Genomic DNA, 23,423 nt, shown 5'->3' on the forward strand with positions numbered 1-23,423 from the left:
CAAGAAGAAGAATTTGCTAACTTGATTTAACTAAATTAAACTATGAGTGCAAATTAGAATTTATCAGAATAAATGGATCTAGGATTTGGAGTCCACCACATAGCATTGCATCAGGGTTTGTATTCTTTATTTTTTTTTATCTTTTGGAGAGGCATGCAATATTGGCTACAAGCCTTTTAAAATAAAAACATAAAGAGTTTTAAGAAAATCCATCTTCGGTATAGCAAGAAGTGTCTACCTAATTATGCTAACCTAGGGTGCAGTACACCTCATCTTCCTAGGCATGGATCATCTTAGACTACTTTAGCAAACATGAATAATAAATAGCATGCTCAAAGTTTAAACATCATAAAAGAATTTTTCATTGATAATAAGAATTTAAACAAGCTCCAAAATAATAAAGAAAATAAGAACCACAATGCCCTGTAACATTGCTAGGGCTTCATCCAGCCCTAGACTAGACGATTAGCCGAGCATGGCTTCCGGACGACCTCCCATCTTCAAATGAAATTGATTACCTCCCATTATTCCCAAAATATCCAAAACGATTCTCTTTCCCCCTTCTTTCTCTCTTTTTTTATTTCTTTTTCTCTTCTTCCCTCTCGGCTCTCTTCTTCTTTTCACCGAAATAGAGGGTCTCCCCTGTTTTCTCCACCGAGCTCCCCTTCTGTTTCTCCCCCCCCCACCTTTTATAGATCAATCGTTGAAGCATCGAGAGGGGGAGGATGCATGATTGCTTGGGATCCGATTGCTTGGGGGCTAGGATTTGGAAATGGAAGGAGGGCGTCAATCCGTGGGATCACCAGCTGCATTTGAAACGGGCGGAAGAAATGGGAGCTTGATCGACGGGAGGAAATCACGGAAGAGCTGCTGGGTGCTTGGATCACAGTGCTTGCAGACGTGGAGGCTTGAAGCGTGGGATGCATCACCGGCGGAAGAAATGGTGCTGGAGAACCGCTGCAGACGGACGCTGGGAACTTGGACTGGTGCTAAAACTCGGAAGCGGGATCGCTGGGATCACGGGGACGTTGAAAGGAGCTGGAGATCCGGAAGAGTGGAGAACGTGGATCCGTGGTTGCAGAGGTGGGAAGGAAGATGGCTGCATTGCCTTGATCATGGATGGCTTGGATCAAGCTTGTAGTCCGGGTGTGGGAGTTTCCGAAAGAGGGTGCTGCAATTAGGCGCGATGGAAGGAGCTGGATTACTGATCGTGTCACGGACAGAAGAAGAGGTGGAGGATCTGGATCTGGCTGCACCGCGTGGGACTCGTGGCTGGAACGGGAGGGAGGATGCGAATCTCGGCCGTGATGCACTGCGGGGAAGAAGATGAACAGTGGCTTATGTTTTGTTTATATATTTTTTTTGTAACACTGTTCATATGAACAGTGTTTTCACGGGACACTGTTCATATGAACAGTGAATCCAGTGATTTTTCTGGAAATTATTTTTATTTATTTTATTATATTCATTATTTTCTTTTTTTTCTTTTTTTAAATTCATAAATTTTATATGAAGGCAGGTAAGGAATTGGTTGGGAATTGACTTTGGGTTTGAGGTGGGTCATGATCGTTGATTTGCTTGAACTTACTCTCGAGCCCAATGTCGTTTAAATTTAATTCTTGCTAAACTGCTTCAGACCGGACTCAATAAGGCTAAAAGCAGGACCGTGACTTAATAAAAAGGGTCAATCAAACCTTTTTCCTCATACAAGAATAATTATCTAATCAGGATCAAAACCTATTTAATCATAGCCTTAGCTTGATTACAACTCCATCAGGTTACTAAACCGGGTCAACACAATCTCCTCCTTATATATTTTCATGAAAGATTACAACCAGAAGAGAAACAAGTTTAGAGTCTGTTTTGAGAAAAGAATTATTTACTTCTTACCATAATTTAAATTTATTTCAATGATTATTCAATTTCATGGTAAAGTATATATTTATCTGTTTAAGAACATTGATAAGTGCTATGAAAAGATAACTAAATTATAAATTATTCAGCACTTATCAAAGAGGCCTTTGAAAAACTCCAATCTAAGTTGTCTACAACACCTGTCTTACAACCTCCCAATTGGACCCTTCCATTTGAACTTATGTGTGATGCTTCTAACTATGCCATTGGGGCGGTTTTAGGGCAACGATTAGATAAGTTACCTTACATCATCTACTATGCTAGTGAGACACTCTCAAATGCACAATTGAGTTACACCACTACTGAGAAAGAATTACTAGCTGTAGTATTTGCTCTTGACAAGTTTCGGTCCTATCTCTTAGGGTTCAAGGTTATTGTGTTCATTGATCATTCTGCTCTTCGGTACCTCCTTTCAAAGAAGGACACCAAGCCTCGCCTAATTCGATGGATCCTGTTGTTACAGGAATTTAATCTAAAAATTCGTGATAAAAAAGGTACCATAAATGTTGTAGCAGACCATTTGTCTAGAATTCTTCTCGAGCCTCCTCATAACATTTCACCACTTCATGACTCCTTTCCAGATGAACAATTGTTTGAGGTACTGTTAGAAGTATGCCCTAGAAGCCAATCTGGCTGACACATTATTAATTCTAGGACATAATTTGGTACTTGACTTTATTGATTAATAGATGGGCATTCTTTTCATTCATATTGTTTATGTATCTATGAATCGTCCAAAGAATTAATAAGATGATGATACATATTCTCAAGAGTTGAGAATTTGAGCCATGTATCATTGGTGATTAATTTCTAAATGCTCCTGATCAATGGATCATCACGAGGACGGTGATTGATCTGATCAGTGCACACATCGCTTTCCTTATGGATGGACGAGACTCGAGTCCACAGTGTAGGGACACTTAAGTGATAATGCAGGTGCTTGTTAGAAAACAAAGGTACAGAGCGTGACCAAGACAAGAAGTCACTTGGATGTCTATCCACTCGTCAGTGACTGCTTGATGTTGCAGTAGTGTGACTGGTCCTTTGACCTGCGGTGCTTCGGCTACTCACAGTAAGGTTATTGTAGTTTGACTGCACATACACATGGTCTCTAGTCATATGGGTCCTTGTAGTGTAGATTGGCTGCAGTAAGTTCACTGTAGGAGTAGGGTACGCATCTACAAGGAATCTATCGACCTTGATAGATGAGGAGTGATTCTATGTAATTTATTAGACTGAGTTCTAAGACCTTGGCCAGGGCACAATATATAGCGGAAAAGAGTTTTCTACTCTCGAACTCAAGTCGAATAAATCTAGACATATGACAGACAACGAGGTTTGACGAGTTATCCATGACCTCCGGTCTGTAGGGACCACGATAGAAGGACTGAATCACACAACAACTGCACCTAGAGGTTCATGATTCTATGCTGCTGGGTGGCCACTACATGCTGCTAGGTGTCACTGGTGGATGGTGGGACTCATAGGGATTCTCTCGATGATCGATAAACCCTAATGAGTTGAGTTGGAATCGTTCCAACCCATTGAAAGGAGTTTTCAATGATATTGTGATAGAGATCACAATATATCTCACTACCAGTCAGAATAGAACCTATGGGGTCACACACACTAGAAGTATTGACCGATCCGATGGCTGAATAGTGATTATGAATCACGAGTAATCAATTCGATTGATAATCAGTTGAAGAAGGAACACTGGAAATTAATTAATTGGACTTAAAATACGAATCCTACTTGGAGTAGGATTCCTAGAGTCCTAATTGGATTAGGACAGGGAGTCCTACTTGGACTAGGACTGGGAGTCCTACTTGGAGTAGGATTCCTACAATCCTAATTAGATTAGGATTTTGAATTCAATTTGGATTCCTACTTAGAATAGGATTCCTAAGAAGTCCTAATTGGATTAGGACTTCAGATTCAAAGTAAAGTCCTAATTGGATTAGGACTAAAATTAAATAAGTCCTAATTGGATTAGAATTTCTTAAGTCCTAATTAATTATTAATCTAATGAATTATGATGACTCCTAATTTGATTAGAATTGAAAGGTTCAATTGAGTCATGGTTCAATCAAATCCTAATTGGATTAGGAATTGAAGGGAAAACAAATAGATGCACTTAATCCTCTTTGGAAGAGGACTAGACCACCTCGCACTAGACCCCACGCCCCACTTGATTGGATCAAGTAGGGCATGCGTGATGAGGAGAACCTCCTCCTTGGCCGAAATCAAAGAGAAGAGAAGAGGGGCGTGCGCCCCTCTTCTTGGCTCCAAAAGGAAAAACATAAAGCTCCTAAAATGTAGGAGCTTCATGTGTCTTTATAAGGAGGTAAAGGAACAAACCCTAGGGGATTTCTTTTTCCCCTCCTTTCAGCCGTGAGCCACCCTTTTCTCTTGGGTTTTCAGCCGCCATCAGCAAAGGAAAAAGAAGAGGAGCTGTGCGCCTCCTCTTGGCCTTCATCCTTGGTTCCAACGCAGGGAAATCAAAAGGCTGCAACTAGCCTTTTGATTCTTCTCCCTGGAGTCTTCTTCTTCTTCATCCTCCCTCTGACATTCAAGAGTTGATTGAGAAGGAGGTGATCAGCCATCAAAATAAATCTCTGCAAGGAAGCTAGCACCCCGGGGAGATTAGAGTGTTTGGATTGGTCCTCTGCTTCGTGTGGATACCCGTAGAGGCCGGACGCGTGTGCGGCTTCAAGCGAACCTTCTTCCAAAACCACGAATTTCAGTTTGCGGTGATCATCTACCCGCACAAGGTGAAGATCTGATCTTCTTAATTGTTTAAAAAGTTTTAATCCTAATCCATCTACGAACAGTTTTTGAAATAACGTTCATGAGATGAACGTATGACCCCGTGCATGCCTCTTCCGCTGCATCTGAAAATTTTTTAATTTTCTGCAGCATGGGCAGGTTCCCAACAGTGGTATCAGAGCCTAGGCTTCGTAGATTACGATTAGGATTTAAAGGATCAAGGCATATTAGATCTGAAAATTAATAGATTATGCCTGCTGATTTTTATGCATGCAGAATTTCAGGCTGCAGAATTTTTCTGCATGCTGAATTTTGGTATGCATTGATTAATGATTCTGTTATGTAATTAATATGATTACAATTATTTAAGAATCATCCCTTGCATGATCAGCGACTCATGAGATGAGGTAATCAATTAAGTTTCAGATCTGTAAATTAAAATTATGCATGTGATGCGAATGGTGATGATCATCGATGACCCTTTTGTGAATGTGCTGAAATGTTCTGCGATGTAATCTGTGATGTTATGTGATAACATGTAAATCATTTTTCCAGATGCCTGCGAGCATCTTAAATTCATGTATTAGAGACCTGCGTGTCTCATCGAAAAAGGGTTGTAATTATTCTTTTATTTTGAATTTTATCTGTAATGTAATCTGTGATGTATGTTGCACGTCGATGGTTGATCGATGTATGCCTCCTACAAGCAAGCCTTGCGCGGATTGAGATCATAGGTTGATTGAAGATGGATCAAGGAGTTGATTACAATTGAACCTAAGGGATCAAGATCGAGTCAAGAGTTGAAGACGATCAAACCAATTGACGTGCATGTGCTTGTACTATGACCCATCCTGGATCCATGATCATCACCAGTTACATTTATTTTCTTATATATATGCCTGGATGTTTAATGTTTATGCCTATGCATAGCGGGTAGATGGAAGTGTGCATAAGATGCGAGTTGCCAATCGAAAGAGACCTAAACTAAAACCTCCTCAATCAAGTCGAGAGTGAACCAACATGAGCGGGTCATATTAGATTAATTGATCTAATTGGTGTCTAGGAAAGCATGAAAGGTGGTTACTTAATTAGGACCTTACTCTCTGAGTAAGGGGAGCCTCCCACCTGCTTACCTGGACAATTGTTCGATTACCTCTTATGAAGAGCTCAAGTTGCAAACACTAAGACCTGATTAACCAATATTAAGTCAATAGGTCTTCCACTGTAGTAGAGCTGCTAAGGTCTTTCTGATGTTGATTTGTCTCGGCTGGACACAGTGGGCAAGTTGCATCGGAGGGCTGGACCTCTCTATAGACATGAGATGTTGTAGGGTAAAGGTGGGGTTGGGCACCAATAACTGTTAGGTGAGGACTCAATGACGACTTTATTTCTACAGTTATAGGGTGGGTCTGACTTAACTAAGAAATGGGATCAATAACTATTAGGTGAGGTCTTCATGGCTTAGAGGCCAAGTAGCACTGCAACATGCTTGAGAAGCATTGTACAAGAGTTGTACATTCATCAATTTATGTGTCACCAATAACTGTTAGGTGAGGTGGCATGTAAATCGGTGGGACCGCAGTACCCACTAGAAACCCTAGTCGCGTAGGATTTCCGTTTTCCTACTAGGGAAGTGTGAGGGATTCGAGAAAATAGTAGGAGGTACATTTGTTCTAAAAGACTCTAGAACAAATTAGGATCAAGTACAAAATTCTAACTAGAATCTTTACTCTCTGAGGATTATAAAGTCAGCTTCTAGACTTTTAACTCATATCCTATAGAACAACCGTTTGACCAAACCCAATTATAAAGACTGGCTCAGCAAATTTCAAAAAATAATTTTGAATTATGAAATTAGGGTATGTGCTAGACCATGGAATCCCCATGTTACCAATCTGTCCGATCACTGATCAGCGTAAGACGCATGCTAAAGTGGACGAACAATGACAATAAAGTTAGGTGCTGCACAATGGCATCCATGTCCAATGAATTACAATGCCAACATGAGAACATGAAGACTGCCAGGAGCATATTAAATCACCTGCAAGAGTTGTATGGCGATCAGAGTCGCGCAGCATGTTTTGAAGTGTCCAAGAGGCTCTTCAAGGCAAAGATGCGCGATGGACAGTCTGTCCATGATCATGGTTTGACCATGATAAAGGACTTAGAGAAGCTTGAGAAGCTCGGCATGACCATGCACAAGGAATTGCAAACGGATTTGATCCCACAATCCCTTCTAGCTTCATATGAACAAATTTATAGTAAATTACCATATGAACAAGATTGTATGCACCAAAACAATATTGTTAAAAAAATTGGTAACTACCTTAGGGACGTTAAAGAGTTCAAGGGGCATCGTTCTCACTGTTGAGTTGGTTTCTACTTCCAAGAGAGAGTCTATTTGGAAGAAGAAAAAGCCTGCGAAGAAACAGAAGACCAAGAAAATGCCAAATAAGGAAGTTCCAAGAAAAAGGCCAATTGCAAGAAAAAATGTTTCCATTGCATCATGGACGGCCATTTGGAAGAGGAACTGTCTTACATACATGGGAAGCATAAAGAACATAAAGGGTGATAGACCTTCAGAAAGTATGTAAGATATGCTCAGGATACTTAGGGACTGTTACCTGTTGCTAGCAGAAATTTGATTTCTGTATCTTAGCACAGAAAGTTCTTTTTAAGACTACTATTCCATTTATTTGAGAAATAAATTAGGTTCAATGTGGTTTTATGATTGACAGTCTCTATCACATACATATGGATGTATCTGTGAATATATCTGAGCAAACAGTGAATACCATAGGATCTAAAAGATCCAGAAATGAGATAAATCTAAAGTATTTATGGCACCTCAGGCTTGGCCAGATAGGAGAAGACAGAATAAACAAATTGGAGAAACATGAGCTTTTGGGCTCATTGACTTTCGAGTCATATTCGATTTGTGGATTCTGCCTTCAAGAAAAGATGGCCAAGTTATCCTTTGTAGGACACAGGGAGGTCCACTGAAATACTTATTCTAGTACATACTGATTTGTGTGGCCCATTCGATGTGCAGGCTAGGGGTTATAATTTTTTTTTTTTTACTTCATTTACCGATGATTACTCACGATATGGATATGTGTATGATACACAAATCTGAAACTTTTTGAAAGGTTCAAAGAGTTTAAATATGAAGTAGAAAAACAAACAGAAAAACTCATTAAGGTTCTTCGATCAAATCGAAGAGGTGAATACCTTAGTGGAGAGTTCCGTGCTTATCTCAAAGAGAATGGTATAGTTTTATAATGGACTCCTCCTGGTACACCTCAGTTCAATGGAGTGTCGGAGAGGAGGAATCGGACTCTATTGGATATGGTCCGATCCATGATGAGCTTCACTGATTTACCCTTGTTTCTTTAGATAGATGCTCTATTTTCAGCTATTTACTTATTGAATAGAATTCCCTCTAAAGTCCGTTCCTACCACACCATATGAGATATGACATAGTAAGAAGCCGAGTCTTGGTCATCTCAAGATTTGGGGATGTCCAGCCCACGTCAAGCGACAACAGGCGGACAAGTTAGAGGATAGGACAATTAATGCTCGTTTTATTGGATATCCTGAAAGAGTTATTAGGATACGATTTTTACGTCCCAAAGGATCACAAAGTGTTTGTGAGACGCCATGCTATCTTCATGAAAATAGTTTATCCTTGATAGAGGCAGTGGGAGAAAAAATGAGCTCTAAGAAAAAAGTCTCTAAAGAGCAACGAGCCATTGTGCCTATAGAACCTATTCATATTAAGCCAGTACACGTAGTACCTCCTCCACCTCGTAAATCTAGTAGGATCTCCCATCCGCCTGAAAGGTACTTAGGTATGCTTACAGAGGATGTAGAGGAAGTATTCCTCATGGGAGATAGGGATCAAGGTAAGGATCCCAATACCTACAATGAGGCAATATTAGACATCGATTCCGGGAGATGGCTGGAAGCGATGAAGTCAGTGATGGACTCCATGCATTCCAGCCAAATCTGGATCTTAGTGGATCCACCAGAAGGTATAGTACCTATTGGGTGTAAATGGATCTACAAGAGAATATTAAGTTTGGATGGCTAGGTAGAGACCTATAAAGCAAGGCTAGTGGCGAAAGATTATAGTCAGTGCGAAGGCACTGATTATAAGGATACTTTTCACCTGTAGCATTGCAAAAGTTCATTCGAATATTGCTTGCTGTTGCAGCATATCATGATACGATGATGGTGATCACAAGGTCTGTAAGCTGCAAAGGTTCATCTATGGACAAAAATAAGTATCTCGGAGTTGGAACACTTGTTTCAACGATATAATCAAATCATTTGATTTCATCAAGAACGAAGAGGAACCATGTGTCTATAAGAAAGTTAGTGGGAGCACTATTGCATTCTTCGTATTGTACGTGGATGATACCCTTCAAATTGGCAATGATATTTCCATGCTAACTTAGGTCAAGTTTTGGTTGTGTAAGAAATTCTCCATGATTGACCTTGGAAAAGCATCCTATATTTTAAATTAAGGTCTATAAAGATAGATCTAAGAGGATGCTTGTCCTATCACAGCATATGTACATAGAGGGAGTGCTGAAGAGGTTCGGCATGAAAAACCTCTAAAAGGGGATTATTACCCCTTAGGCATGGGATAAATCACTCCAAGAAGATGTGCCCCAACACATCTGAAGAGATTCAACGGATGAGTAAGATCCCTTATGCTTCGGCTATAGGGAGCCTCACATATACCATGCAATATACGTGATTTGATATAGTACATGCTGTGAGTGTCACGAGCATATATCAGTCAAATCCAGGCAAGAAGTGCAAGATAGCTGTGAAGAACAGTCTTAAGTACTTGAGAAGAACTAAGGACATGTTCTTGGTCTTTGGAAGAAGATAAGAGTTGAAGGATGATGACCTAAAGATTGATTCATAGATTGATTTTGATGATCACAAAACCTTGAAGTATAGATACTAATGTTTATGTTGCAAGGAGAAAGATATTTATTTTGCAAGGAACATAGCAAGTTGGGAGAACACAAGAAGGCCTCCAAAGCTCTCAAGTTGGAAGAAAGCTACAATTTATTGGCCCAAGCTTAAAGTTCAAAGGATTAAAATTGGAGGAGTAAAATCAAAGAAAAAAATTCAAAAGAATAGTCTTCGAGTCGACTCCTGAGGAATTCGAGTCGACTCCAATGTTTACCGAGTCGACTCCGGGAAAGTATGAGTCGACTCCTAGGAGTCACAGGCAGAAAAGTCAGAGAGCAATTTTCGGGTCTGAGATTCGAGTCGACTCCAGTGGAACGCGAGTCGACTCCGATGGTTGGTAGGTCGACTCCAAAGAAAGCAAGAGTCGACTCTCAGCGGAACACAAGGAAAAAGTCAGAGAGCATTTTTGGGACTCTGAGATTCGAGTCGACTTCCGCATTGCACGAGTCGACTCCGAGACTCCGCGACCATCAACAGACAGAAAACCAAGTTACTGCCTTTGAGATTCGAGTCGACTCCCAGACAGCTCGAGTCGACTCCAAGGCAGCGCTACACCAAGATGGCAGAAGGCTGTGTTTCACAAACTGAGAGCCGAGTCGACTCCAAGGAAGTTCGAGTCGACTCCAAGACTGGACGAGCCAAAAGACAGAGGATCGGGAGTTCGGGCTCTGAGATTCGAGTCGACTCCCAGGACAGTCGAGTCGACTCGAGAGGACAAAATTCAAAATTGGATCCACGGACTTCAGTGGATGAGCCGACTCCGAAATTGCCAGGTCAGCTCCAGAAGTTGGCGAGTCGACTCCAGGTTAAGCCGAGTCGACTCCCAGTCAAGGCATGCACTTTAATTCAAATTTGGAACAGTGGCCGAGTCGTCTCCAGTAAAGCACGAGCCGACTCCTGCAACAGGCGAGTCGACTCCTGATCGCGCGAGTCGACTCCGATCCCAACGGTAATATTGTCAGGAAGTGCAGACTGTGTCCAACGGCTCTATTTTTGTCTCTAACGGCTATATTCTTGTTTCCACGCCATCTAAAGCTATAAAAACAAGAAGAGAGCTAGGGGAGAGATCATGGAAGTGGGAGAGATCATCTAGGAAAGAGATCTCAAAGAGATTACAAAGAAAATCTCTCACAAGCACAAAAGGACCATCCAAAATGAAATAGAGAGAAGAAGAGTATCCAAGTGAATCCGAAAGCTTCCTCTCCATCCGTGTGCTGCCTCGGGGATCCTCTACTTCATGCCAAATCAGAGGAGGATCAAGTAAAGAAAAAGCCGAGCTCCTCCATCTTCAAAACTCGTTTGAGGGCTTCTCTTTACTCTATTTGTTTATATTGTCATATCTGCTTGTTTAAGAAGCTTTGATTTGTTTTTATTCTTTGTTTTAATATCTTGTAACTTGATTCAATCAAGGGATTGAATCAAGGGGTTAAAGATTTGTTGGTGAGCCAACGGGAAAACCAACGGGATTAAGGTTGTGGTTGGTGAGCCTTTGGGAAAACCAACCGGGTTGGATTGTGAGCCCGTGAAAACAATCGGTTGGTTCGAGTCGGTGAGCCTGTGAAAACCGACCGAGTTCGTTGTGATCTCGTAAAACAACAAGTTGGGTTGTGAGCTTGTAAAACAACCGGCTGTAATCGGTAGGATTATAGTGAAATTCCCAAGAGGTCTTGGGGAGTGGATGTAGGTGCTGGGGTGCACCGAACCACTATATGTCCTTTGTGTTTGTAATGCCTCTAGTTATTGTCTAACTAACACACTTACTTACTTAGATAAATTGCTTGCTTAATTCTTATCCGCACATCCTTTAGTTGCAAGCATATTTAATCAAGTCGAAGTCTATACATCAAACCCTTGCTAAGTTTAACTTTCACTGTGCATCTATACAACTTAGCATAGTTAATCATAAAGTTTTAGAAGTAGCATAAAAGTTTTAAAAGACCCAATTCATCCCCCCTCTTGGGTTGTATCTACTGGGCAACAAGTGGTATCAGAGCGGGTGCTCAAATATTATTTGTAGTCTTAACCGACTAGAGCCAAAGATCATAACAACTCAAATAGATAGTTTTCTAGAAGAAGGACAATCAATTGATACACCTCCACTATTTAATGGCATAAACTATACACATTGGAAAATACGCATGCGCATTTTTATTCAATCACAAAACTATTATTTATGGAAATTCATAATAAATGACCTTCACACACTCTCTCAAACTTTTAATGAAAAGGACTTAGCACAATTGAATGCTAATGCTATGAACATATTATATTGTGCTATTCAAGAAACAAAGTTTAATGAAATTTCTGCATGCTTATCTGCTAAGGAGATCTGGGATACTTTAGAAAATATTTATGATAAATCTCAGACTAGCTCACATGTGCTTCAATTACATACTAACAATAAGACTGCAGAAAAAGGTGTTGAATCTCCCTCACTCGAGTCGACTCCAAGTATCTCAGAGTCGACTCTCAAGTTCACCGAGTCGACTCCAATAAGGTCCGAGTCGACTCCGAGGCAAATCAGCTTCCTAAAGACAAAGAAGAAGAGGAAGCAAGAAGAAAGGAAGAAAGAGATAAAAAGGAAGAAAGCCTTGACCAAGAAAGAGTCTAGCAAGAAAATAAAAGTTAGGAGCAACAATGATGATATTAGCTCCAAGGAACTACAAGAGGTAACTAACATGTGCTTTATGGCACAAGAAGACAAGGTAAAGACTGAATCTACACTTACCTCAAATGATTTTCAAGAAGAATTCTCTTATGAGGAATTATTAAATGCTTTTCATGATTTGTATAGTGAATGTAGAAAATTAGCTGTGAAGAATAAAAATCTTAAGAAACTAAATCTGAAAATTTCAAAAGAAAGAAATTCTAATGATGAAATACAAGATTCTGAAAATAAAAGCTTAAGGTTAAATTTAGAACAATTGATTCAGAAAAATCAAAATTTAATTAAAGAAAATCAAAACTTAAGCGAAGAAATTAACCAATTAAGATGTTTTATTAACAAATTCACTGTAAGTTAAGAAAGATTAAAAATGATGTTTGAAAGCCAACATGCTGATTTTGATAAATCAAAATTTAGCTTGACTCCTTCACTTAGCCATAAATCTCTAGAGAAAAAGGTTATCAATTCACCAAGCAAACCATTAAATAAGATAACTTATTTCAAACATGAAAAGAATGGGCATAACAACTTTACCTATCGTTCTAACACAATTAAATCAAATGGTAAAGTTATTACTATTAAACAGATTTGGGTTCCAAAAGGAACCATATGTCCTAACTCTCAAGGACCCAAGCAAGCTTGGGTACCTAAAATGAAAATATGAGGATGTAGACATAGATGTGCCAAGATACCCATGGAACAAATAGATTCATACAAATGGGTGTTCTAGACACATTGAAACTTAAAACTTACTTATGAAAAGTAATTTTAAATAAACATAATAATTATAATAATAAGGAAATTAGTAATCCTTGCATCTCATCATTATTTTTGTTTTAGTATTTGATTAAAGTATGAATTGCATGTGTTGATCAATTTTGTGATATAGAAAATACTTTTGGAAATATAATCAAATCACTTCATTTTATAGGATACTTTACTCACTATTGGATAAAGTTGCTAAATGATTAATCATTATTAAGATTAATTCTATGAATTCTCTATATGCTTGATTGAGAGTTTTTATCCATGGCATTATTGTTTATTGATCATAGATATGATAATGTGTACTTGGTATGCTTTTGAATATATGCACTATGAATACCAAGATTAAAGAAACCATCCTTGGCACATAGAATCAACTCATGCTAGTATGTACTTAATCTCAAAAGACCTTGCCATAGGCTTACTTAGATTATCTACTTAAAGGTCAAAGTTTTGCTATGCATGCTAACTAAGGAAACAAACAAAAATCATTTCTAAATCTAAAGATGTTGTTTCCATCTCTAAGTTTTCAAAAGCTTACATTGGATTTGTTCTTGGAAAATAAAACTGAAGTATTTTTCTGTATTTACTAAATCTTGTAAAAGCGTTTCAAATGAAAAAGGTTTCCAAACTGTGAAGATCATGGCACAGTGTTGAAAACCAAAATCCTGATTAAGGTTATACAGAAAATAATATTAAATTCAATTATTTCAGCTCCAAGGACATCATAAGTAAAATAGGGTTAATAGAATTCTTGAAGAAATGAAAAAGACAATTATGTATGATAGTCATCTACTTAAATAATTTTTAAAAGACTATCATCACTGCTTGTCATACATATGATTTCTATTAGATCTATTTTTGATGAAAATTTTGATCTTCTGAAAAATGGAAAATGAACCATTGCATATCTTTCATATTTTTCAGTCGTACATGTTATGCTTGATATGCTCTTATGAAAATAATGCCAAATCTGATAAAGATATTTCTATCCTTGGATACCATTCATCAAGCAATGCATATAGAACATTCATGAAAAATTCTAGTTGTAGAAGTATCAATTCATTTTATTCTTTATGAGACTAATGATTTGTTATCAAAATACTAAAATCAAATTATATGGTTAATCTTTCACATATACACTTAATGAAGAAAAATTGATGACTACTAAAAGATTAAATCAAGAAAAGATGAAATAGATCTTGATAAGATTCTTGCATGATTAGAAGTAAAAATCACCATTATCATTTGTTTGCTTTATGAACGTTATATTTTATCAAATGAGTGTGTAGAATGGACTCCTATGTGCTTACTTTATAACCACCATATTTGAAAACACTCATTACAAATATGATAAAGCAATATATGATTTGAAACAAGCATCAAAAGCATGATATAAAGCAATCCTTTTGATAGAAAGTAATAATGATAAATCTATGTATCAAAAGGAAGAATTTGTGACATCATTTTTGGTTCTGCTAATGAAGATTTATATGTAGATTTTTACTAAGCTCATACAAGGCGAGTTTGAAATATGTATGATGAATGAATTAACATCTTCTCTCAAACTCCAAATTAAGACAAACAGGAAAGGGGATCTTCATTGACCAACATTAGACCACAAGAAAACTCTTATAGAAAATTGGCATGAAGAAGGTATATCTATGACCCCATCTTGTAGAATTTGAAAAGAATGAGCAAAGTAGATCTATTGTTTAAAGCTGTATTGAAGCATGATAGAATAATTATTTTATCATACAGCTAGTAGACCAGATTGTATGCTCATTATAAGACCTTGTGTAAGACTTCAATCTAACTTTAATGAACCATATTTTATTGATAACAAATAAATCATATTCTGAATTTTGATAGAAACAAACGTTTAAGATAAGTTGATTAACACTAGGCTAACTTATCTTATTAATAATTATCTTAAGCAAATAGAATCCAAACTAAATTGATCTTGAAAATAAGAAATTGATTTGACCTCGATAAATCTTTCTATTGCCTCACATGCTTGTCCTTGAACTATCTTGGTTAATGAAACTATCTCTTTAGTTCAAGTGATATGTGCTTGCTTATATTTAGGCATTCTCTTGAAGTAAAGTGACTCAATATTTAACTATTGTCTTACCTTATATTGAGTCATCTAGTTAGAAATATGTTGGATGAATGGTTTGTATCTTAAAGAAACAAAAAAAAAACTTTCCTTCAAGAAAGAAAAGGAGTTTGTTAATAATGCAGAATTCTTGAGCAAGAAAATGAGAGATTTCAACTTGAAGGACACTTCCACATAAGATACAATAAACATTCACATGCAAACAAGAGAGAGGATCTTCTTCAGCCAAAAGTTCACACATAAGAAATCTAGTTTGGCCTGAAGAATATATAATGAATAGGTAATTTTAGATACCTTTCTCACAAATTAATTGAGCAAAGTCAATAACTTAAATCCTATTATGGCATGATTAAATTCTTTAATTGTTAATTTTTGATATCATGTCTATATGTGTATTGACTGACTTATACTTTTAGAAATTGTTTCATGGTTTGCCCAAACTAAAATATATCTTTGCCTATGTCATAACCATAAAATACACAAGTATATGCTTAAAATTTTGATGTAAAATAACTTGTGAGAAGTTATGAATCCTTGAGCACAATGAAAATGTTGTTTGCATAATATACATCTATATGATACATAAGATCAATTCTTTATTCTGCTCTTTCATGTAAATTACTTGAGAATAACAAAAAGAGAGAGAGATAAAGAAAAGGAAGTGGACATTATTCAAGAGATGAAAAATCTAAGCAAGGCAAGTACTCCAATCTTAAGGAAAAGCAAAACAAACATAATATATTCGGCACACTTATGAGACTTGGGTGAGCATTCTTTTGGAAGGGATAAAATTCATAATTAATTACACTTAAACATGGAGAGTTTGGAGTGAACATTTTAACCTTTCTATATTGCTTATCATAGGGATGGTGCCAATGGGGAGGCTAGTGGTAGTACCCGGCACTATTTGACCCAACTATTCGGTGTAGGGCATATTAGGGACGGCACAAGAGGGAGGCTAGTGGTAGTACCTCGTGCCCCTTCCCAACTCCACCGGATAGGGAGCAAATAGAGTATAGAGCATAAGAAAGTATCACACGACGATAGAAGGACTGTATCACACGACAACTGCACCTAGAGGTTCATGATTCTATTCTGCTGGGTGGCCACTACATACTGCTAGGTGTCACTGGTGGATGGTGGGACTCATAAGGATTCTCTCGATGATCGATAAACCCTAATGAGTTGAGTTGGAATCGTTCCAACCCATTGAAAGGAGTTTTCAATGATATTGTGATAGAGATCACAATATATCTCACTACCAGTCAGAATAGAACCTATGGGGTCACACACACTAGAAGTATTGACCGATCCGATGGTTGAATAGTGATTATGAATCACGAGTAATCAATTCGATTGATAATCAGTTGAAGAAGGAACACTGGGAATTAATTAATTGGACTTAAAATACGAATCCTACTTGGAGTAGGATTCCTAGAGTCCTAATTGGATTAGGACTGGAAATCCTATTTAGACTAGGACTGGGAGTCCTACTTGGAGTAGGATTCCTACAATCCTAATTAGATTAGGATTTTGAATTCAATTTGGATTCCTACGTAGAATAGGATTCCTAAGAAGTCCTAATTGGATTAGGACTTCGAATTCAAAGTAGAGTCCTAATTGGATTAGGACTAAAATTAAATAAGTCCTAATTGGATTAGGATTTCTTAAGTCCTAATTAATTATTAATCTAATGAATTATGATGACTCCTAATTTGATTAGGATTGAAAGGTTCAATTGAGTCATGGTTCAATCAAATCCTAATTGGATTAGGAATTGAAGGGAAAACAAATAGGTGCACTTAATCCTCTTTGGAAGAGGACTAGACCACCTCGCACTAGACCCCACGCCCCACTTGATTGGATCAAGTAGGGCATGCGTGATGAGGAGAACCTCCCTCTTGGCCGAAATCAAAGAGAAGAGAAGAGGGGCGTGCGCCCCTCTTCTTGGCTCCAAAAGGAAAAACATAAAGCTCCTAAAATGTAGGAGCTTCATGTGTCTTTATAAGGAGGTAAAGGAACAAACCCTAGGGGATTTCTTTTCCCCCTCCTTTCAGCCGTGAGCCACCCTTTTCTCTTGGGTTTTCAGCCGCCATCAGCAAAGGAAAAAGAAGAGGAGCCGTGCGCCTCCTCTTGGCCTTCATCCTTGGTTCCAACACAGGGAAATCAAAAGGCTGCAACTAGCCTTTTGATTCTTCTCCCTGGAGTCTTCTTCTTCTTCATCCCCCCTCTGACATTCAAGAGTTGATTGAGAAGGAGGTGATCAGCCATCAAAACAAATCTCTGCAAGGGAGCTAGCACCTCGGGAAGATTAGAGTGTTTGGATTGGTCCTCTGCTTCGTGTGGATACCCGTAGAGGCCGGACGCGTGTGCGGCTTCAAGCGAAGCTTCTTCCAAAACCACGAACTTCAGTTTGCGGTGATCATCTACCCGCACAAGGTGAAGATCTGATCTTCCTAATTGTTTAAAAAGTTTTAATCCTAATCCATCTACGAACAGTTTTTGAAATAACGTTCATGAGATGAACGTATGACCCCGTGCATGCCTCTTCCGCTGCATCTGAAAATTTTTTTAATTTTCTGTGGCATGGGTGGGTTCCCAACAGGTACAACAAGTGAAAACACCTTGGTTTGCCAACATAGTGAACTATCTTGCCATAGGACAAATTCCCGATCATTGGTCCAAGCAGGACAAAGATCGATTCTTTTCGCAAGTTAAGTTCTACTTTTGGGATGACCCCGATCTGTTTAAGTACTATCCTGATCAAGTAATCCGTCGATATATGCCTGAATGTGAATTTCAGAGTATTCTTGATTTTTGTCATACCCAAGCCTGCGGGGGACATTTTGGGGGTAGAAAAACTGCAGCGAAAGTCTTACAAAGTAGATTTTATTGGCCCTCATTGTTCAAAGATGCTCACAATTTTTGCCAGACTTGTGAGCGATGCCAGCGAATGGGTACAATCACCCGTAGAGATATGATGCCACTTAATTCCATTTTAATTATAAAAATTTTTGATGTCTGGGGTATTGACTTCATGGATCCTTTCCCACGTTCTTTTGGTTTTGAGTACATTCTTGTCGGGGTTGACTATGTCTCGAAGTGGGTAAAAGCAATTGCCACTAGGACTAATGACCACAAGGTTGTGGTTAAGTTCTTACAAACAAATATATTTAGTCACTTTGGCACACCCCGAGCTATCATTAGTGATGGGAGATCACATTTCTGTAACCGGTCTTTTGTGGCTTTGGTTTGCAAGTATTCAATCACCCACAAAGTTGCCACCCCGTACCATCCCCAAACGAGCGGGCAAGTTGAGGTTTTCAATAGGGAGATAAAACACATCTTAGAAAAAACAATACGCCCCGATAGGAAAGATTGGTCTCAGAGGTTAAACAATTCTCTCTGGGCATATCGTACTGCCTATAAGACTCCTATTGGCATGTCTTCTTATCGACTAATTTTTGAAAAAGCTTGCCACTTACCCGTAGAACTTGAGCAAAGAGCTTTTTGGGCCATTAAAAAGTTTAACTTTGATATGGCAGCAGCTGGTTCTAACCAAAAACTTCAACTCAACGAGCTTGAAGAGTTACGCAATGAGGCATATGAAAATGCCAAAATATACAAGGCAAGGACTAAGGCTTTTCATGACAAATCCATTAACCGTAAGTCTTTCAAGCCTAATCGAAAGGTTTGGCTATTCAATTCTAAATTGCGTCTCTTCCCTGGTAAACTTCGCTCTAGGTGGGATGGCCTCTTTTTAATTAGAAAGGTTTTTCCTCATGGTGCAGTAGAAATTCAAAACATCAGTGATGGTCGTATCCTGAACGTCAATGGTCAAAGACTAAAACCTTATATAGAGTGTGCTGCAGACAGACAGTTGATTGAATCCCTTGATTTGATGGATCCTATTTATCGGGATAATTAAGGATGCACTGCGTCTGGCTGAAGACGTTAAACTTAGCGCTTGTTGGGAGGCAACCCAATTCTCGTAGATTATTTTTGCATATTTTTTTGTCGCATTTTTTTTGTAATTTCTTAACAGGAGTCGTCATATTACTGATGCTACTAAGGTAAATTGCTTCTATCCTCCATATGCATCATATTTTCATCCAAAATAAAATAATAAAAAAAATAATAATATAATATTAAAAAAAGAAAAAAAACAACATTGAGGACAATGTCTGATCTAGGTTGGGGAGTATAGGATTCGAATTTTTTCGCAATTTTGAATAAGTTTTTCATTCCAAAAAAAAACATTGAGGACAATATCTGATCTAGATTGGGGGGTATGGGATTAGAATTTTTTTAAAAAAATTTCAAAATTTTTGATTTTGTGAATAAGTTTTTCGAATTTTTGTTTTACCTTTAAAAAAAAATCTATGCCTTAGTGCTGAAATGATAAACATATAAAGTTTATAAAATCTAAAAAGCTCAATGACTAGTCAGGAGTAAGACAATTTGAGTTTTTTTCATTAAAAGTTCTTTTAGTGAGTTGTAAGATAATTTTTACTTCGGAATTTCACAACACACATCGCCTGCACTTCTAAGGGTTAGGTTCAACATTATGTTGTTAAGTCTGGTAGCAACCTTGAGTCCTGATGAATCATTCCTATCTAATTCACTATTATCCCATATTTATTTAAAAAAAAGAAGAAAAAAGAGTGAATTTAGTCAGGTACATCGAAAATGGCTACCTATTGTCAAAGATAAGTAGGCTTGTAATGATAAACCCGAGCATAGGTCCGTAGGGAGTCTTGATGCCCAACACCTTATGCCATCTATTGTGGGAGTTGTTGACTGAATGCTTGCTACACGGAGGAATCATTACAAGAGTAAAAGTGAATAATTTATTTATAAATGCAAAATCAAAATATAAAAAAAAAGAGAAAATAATATTGACTTTGAAAAAGACAATAGTGTGAAAGCCGTCGTTGTAAAAATTCGAATAAACTGGAATATTACAAATAAAGCCCATGAGGTATTAAAGTAAACGTCCACAACTCTCGAAATCCTGTAAGGTAGGATGATTTTGAATCAGTGAATAAGTCTTATCTGACCAATTCTTTGAAACTACTAGCTTTAGCAGTATTTTGAAAAATCTAAAGTCTTAGCTTGTGTATGGTCCAGATATCATCGAGCACCCAAGTATAAATAAGCCTTACAACTCTCTAATAGAAACTTAATGACTTCAACTTAAATTGCATACTGACCTAGGATTTGGGCTGACTTAGTAATTAAAATTTTGTGTGCTTTCAAAATTCCTGGTATTTAAGCATTTGAAATTAGATTTTATAAAATAGTAAAATAAATTCTTTGGGTAAAGACAACAATTTGTGGGTATCTGCGCTGGAAACCTTCACGAGACAAAACTCGTTCACTAGGGCGACCTAGGGGTTTAAAGCCTTATTGCATACGGTAAATGCAATCGCGATTCCTGCGAAAGTGAGTTAATTTCTTTTTTCTATTTTTGCTCAAGAACTAGCAAAATGTAGATTTGGGGGTGTAATAAGTGCTAAATAATACATAAATTAACCTCTTTCTCATAGTACTTATCATAATTTTAATCATAAAAAATGTGTTACCTTCACTATTGCATTTTAATAAATTATCAAAAATAATTCAAGTTTGATTTGATTATTTATTGATTGAGCCTTGCAGGTAAAGTCAAATCCAAGTGAATGATGCTGCACTTCATCAAATTCTTTTCTTTTCTTCAGATGTTCACCCATCAAGTTCTTTTCTCAGAGCTGAGTCTTCTATGCCTTGCTCTGCGGATCTTTCCCAGCAACCAAATGCATAGCATCCATCGGCCGTTCACGAACAGATCTCAACCATTTTCCCGAGCTCATCCTCCGCATCCTCCCCTGCTTCAATGGAACAAAGGCCGAGTCTTCCCATCCTTACCCCGTGGCCAGCCAAGTCCCAGCATCCTTATCCCAGCATCCACGTTTGATCCCAGCTACATCAGATCGCACCAGCCGCATCTCAACCGGATCAGCTTCATCCGCAAGCAATCTCCTGCATCATCTCCTCTTCATCACGAATCAAAGCAACTCCTTTTCTTTAGCTCCCAGCCAGCAAATCTTCTTCCTGATTCCCCTGTTTCGGGATTAATTCCAGCCGAGATCCTCTCACGTCCAAGCTTCATCCTTATCCCGTAGCCAGGCAGGTTGAGCCTTCCGAATGCCTAGATTTTCTCTTCATCCCATTCGGATTGGTTCCATCTCCCCAGATCACATCCACAACCACTCCTCCCAGCTTCCCATGCTTCGGAACAGAGCATCCTCTCACGTCCACCATCCGCGATTCAAGGCTTCCTCCATCCACGGATGAGTTCATCTCCTCTCACGTCCACGTCCGCAGCCTCCTTCCCCTGTTCCGCGTGTCCCTTCCCTTCCGGATGAGAACCAGCAACCGTACAACGTCCGGATAGACTTCATCCCCTATTGATTCAAGTGTCCACCGTCTGCATGAGCCATCCGCATCTCCTCCGCATTGAAGAAATGATCAGATCCCAACTTATCTTCCCAATGTCCGAATCAACTCGAACCTCCACATCCTTATCCTTCCATTCGGAATATCCAGAGAGGAAGAGAGAGAGAGGATAAGAGCCTATAAAAAGAGGAGAGTTCTCCTTGGGAAAGCTGTTAGATGTATGCCCTAGAAGCCAATTTTGGCTGACACATTATTAATTCTAGGACATAATTTGTACTTGACTTTATTATTATTAAATAAATGAAAGACATCTTTTTCATTCATATTATTATTGTGTCTATGAATCGTCCAAGGAATTAATAAGATGATAATGCATATTCTCAAGAGTTGAGAATTTGAGCCATGTATCATTAGTGATTAATTTCTAAACGCTCCTGATCGATGGATCATCAAGAGGATGGTGATCGATCCGATGAGATCAGTGCACACATTAGTTTCCCTATGGATGGACCATACTCGAGTCCACGGTGTAGGGACACTGAAGTAATAGTGCAGGTGCTTGTTAGAGAACAAGGGTACTGAGCGTGACCAATACAAGAAGTCACTTGGATGTCTATCCCCTCATCAGTGACTTGCTTGATGTTGCAGTAGTGTGACTGGTCCTTTGACCTGCGATGCTTCGGCTACTCACAGTGAGGTTATTGTAGTTTGACTGCACACATACATGGTCTCTAGCCATATGGGTCCATGCAGTGTAGATTGGCTGCAGTAGGTTCACTGTAGGAGTAGGGTATGCACCTATAAGAAATCTATCGACCTTGATAGATAAGGAGAGATCCTATATGATTTATAAGACTGAGTTCGTAAGACCTCGGCCGGGGTAGATTGCACAGTGAAGAAAGAGTTCTCCGCTCTCGAACTTAAGTCGAATAAATCTTGACATATGACAGACGAAGGGGTTTGACGAGTTATCCATGACCTCCGTCTTGTAGGGATCCACGATAGAAGGACTGTATCACATGATAACTGCTCCTAGAGATTCATCATTCTATTCTGCTGGGTAGCCACTACATGCTGCTAGGTGTCACTGGTGGATAGTGGGACTCACAGGGATTATCTCGATGATCGATTAACCCTAATGAGTAGAGTTGGAATCGTTCCAATTCATTGAAAGGAGTTTTCAATGATATTGTGATAGAGATCATAATATATCTCACTACCAGTCAGAATAGAACCTATGGGGTCACACACACTAGAGGCATTGACCGATCCGATGGTTGAATCGTGATTAGGAATCACAAGTAATCAATTCGATTGATAATAAGTTGAAGAAGGAACAGAGGCAAATAATTAATTGGACTTAAAACAAGAATCCTACTTGAACTGGGATTCCTACTTGGACTGAAAATCCTATTTGGAGTAGGACTAGGATTCCTATTTGGAGTAGGATTCCTACAATCCTAATTAGATTAGGAGTTTTTGAATCAAATTTGGATTCCTACTTGGAGTAGGATTCCTAGAGTCCTAATCGGATTAGGACTTCGGATTCAATTAGAGTCCTAATTGAATTAGGACTAAAATTAAATAAGTCCTAATTGGATTAGAGTTTCTTAAGTTCTAATTAATTATTAATCTAATGAATCAACATGACTCCTAATTGTGTTAGGATTGAAGAGTTCAATTGAGTTATGGTTCATTCAAGTTCTAATTGGATTAGGACTAGTATAGATTGAACCCAATTGATTCATGATTTGGTTAAAT

Source organism: Phoenix dactylifera, chromosome 9 (assembly GCF_051530095.1).
Source record: "Phoenix dactylifera cultivar Ajwa chromosome 9, Ajwa_hap1_PhDact_Kaust_v1.1, whole genome shotgun sequence".
Taxonomy (NCBI): Eukaryota; Viridiplantae; Streptophyta; class Magnoliopsida; order Arecales; family Arecaceae; genus Phoenix; species Phoenix dactylifera.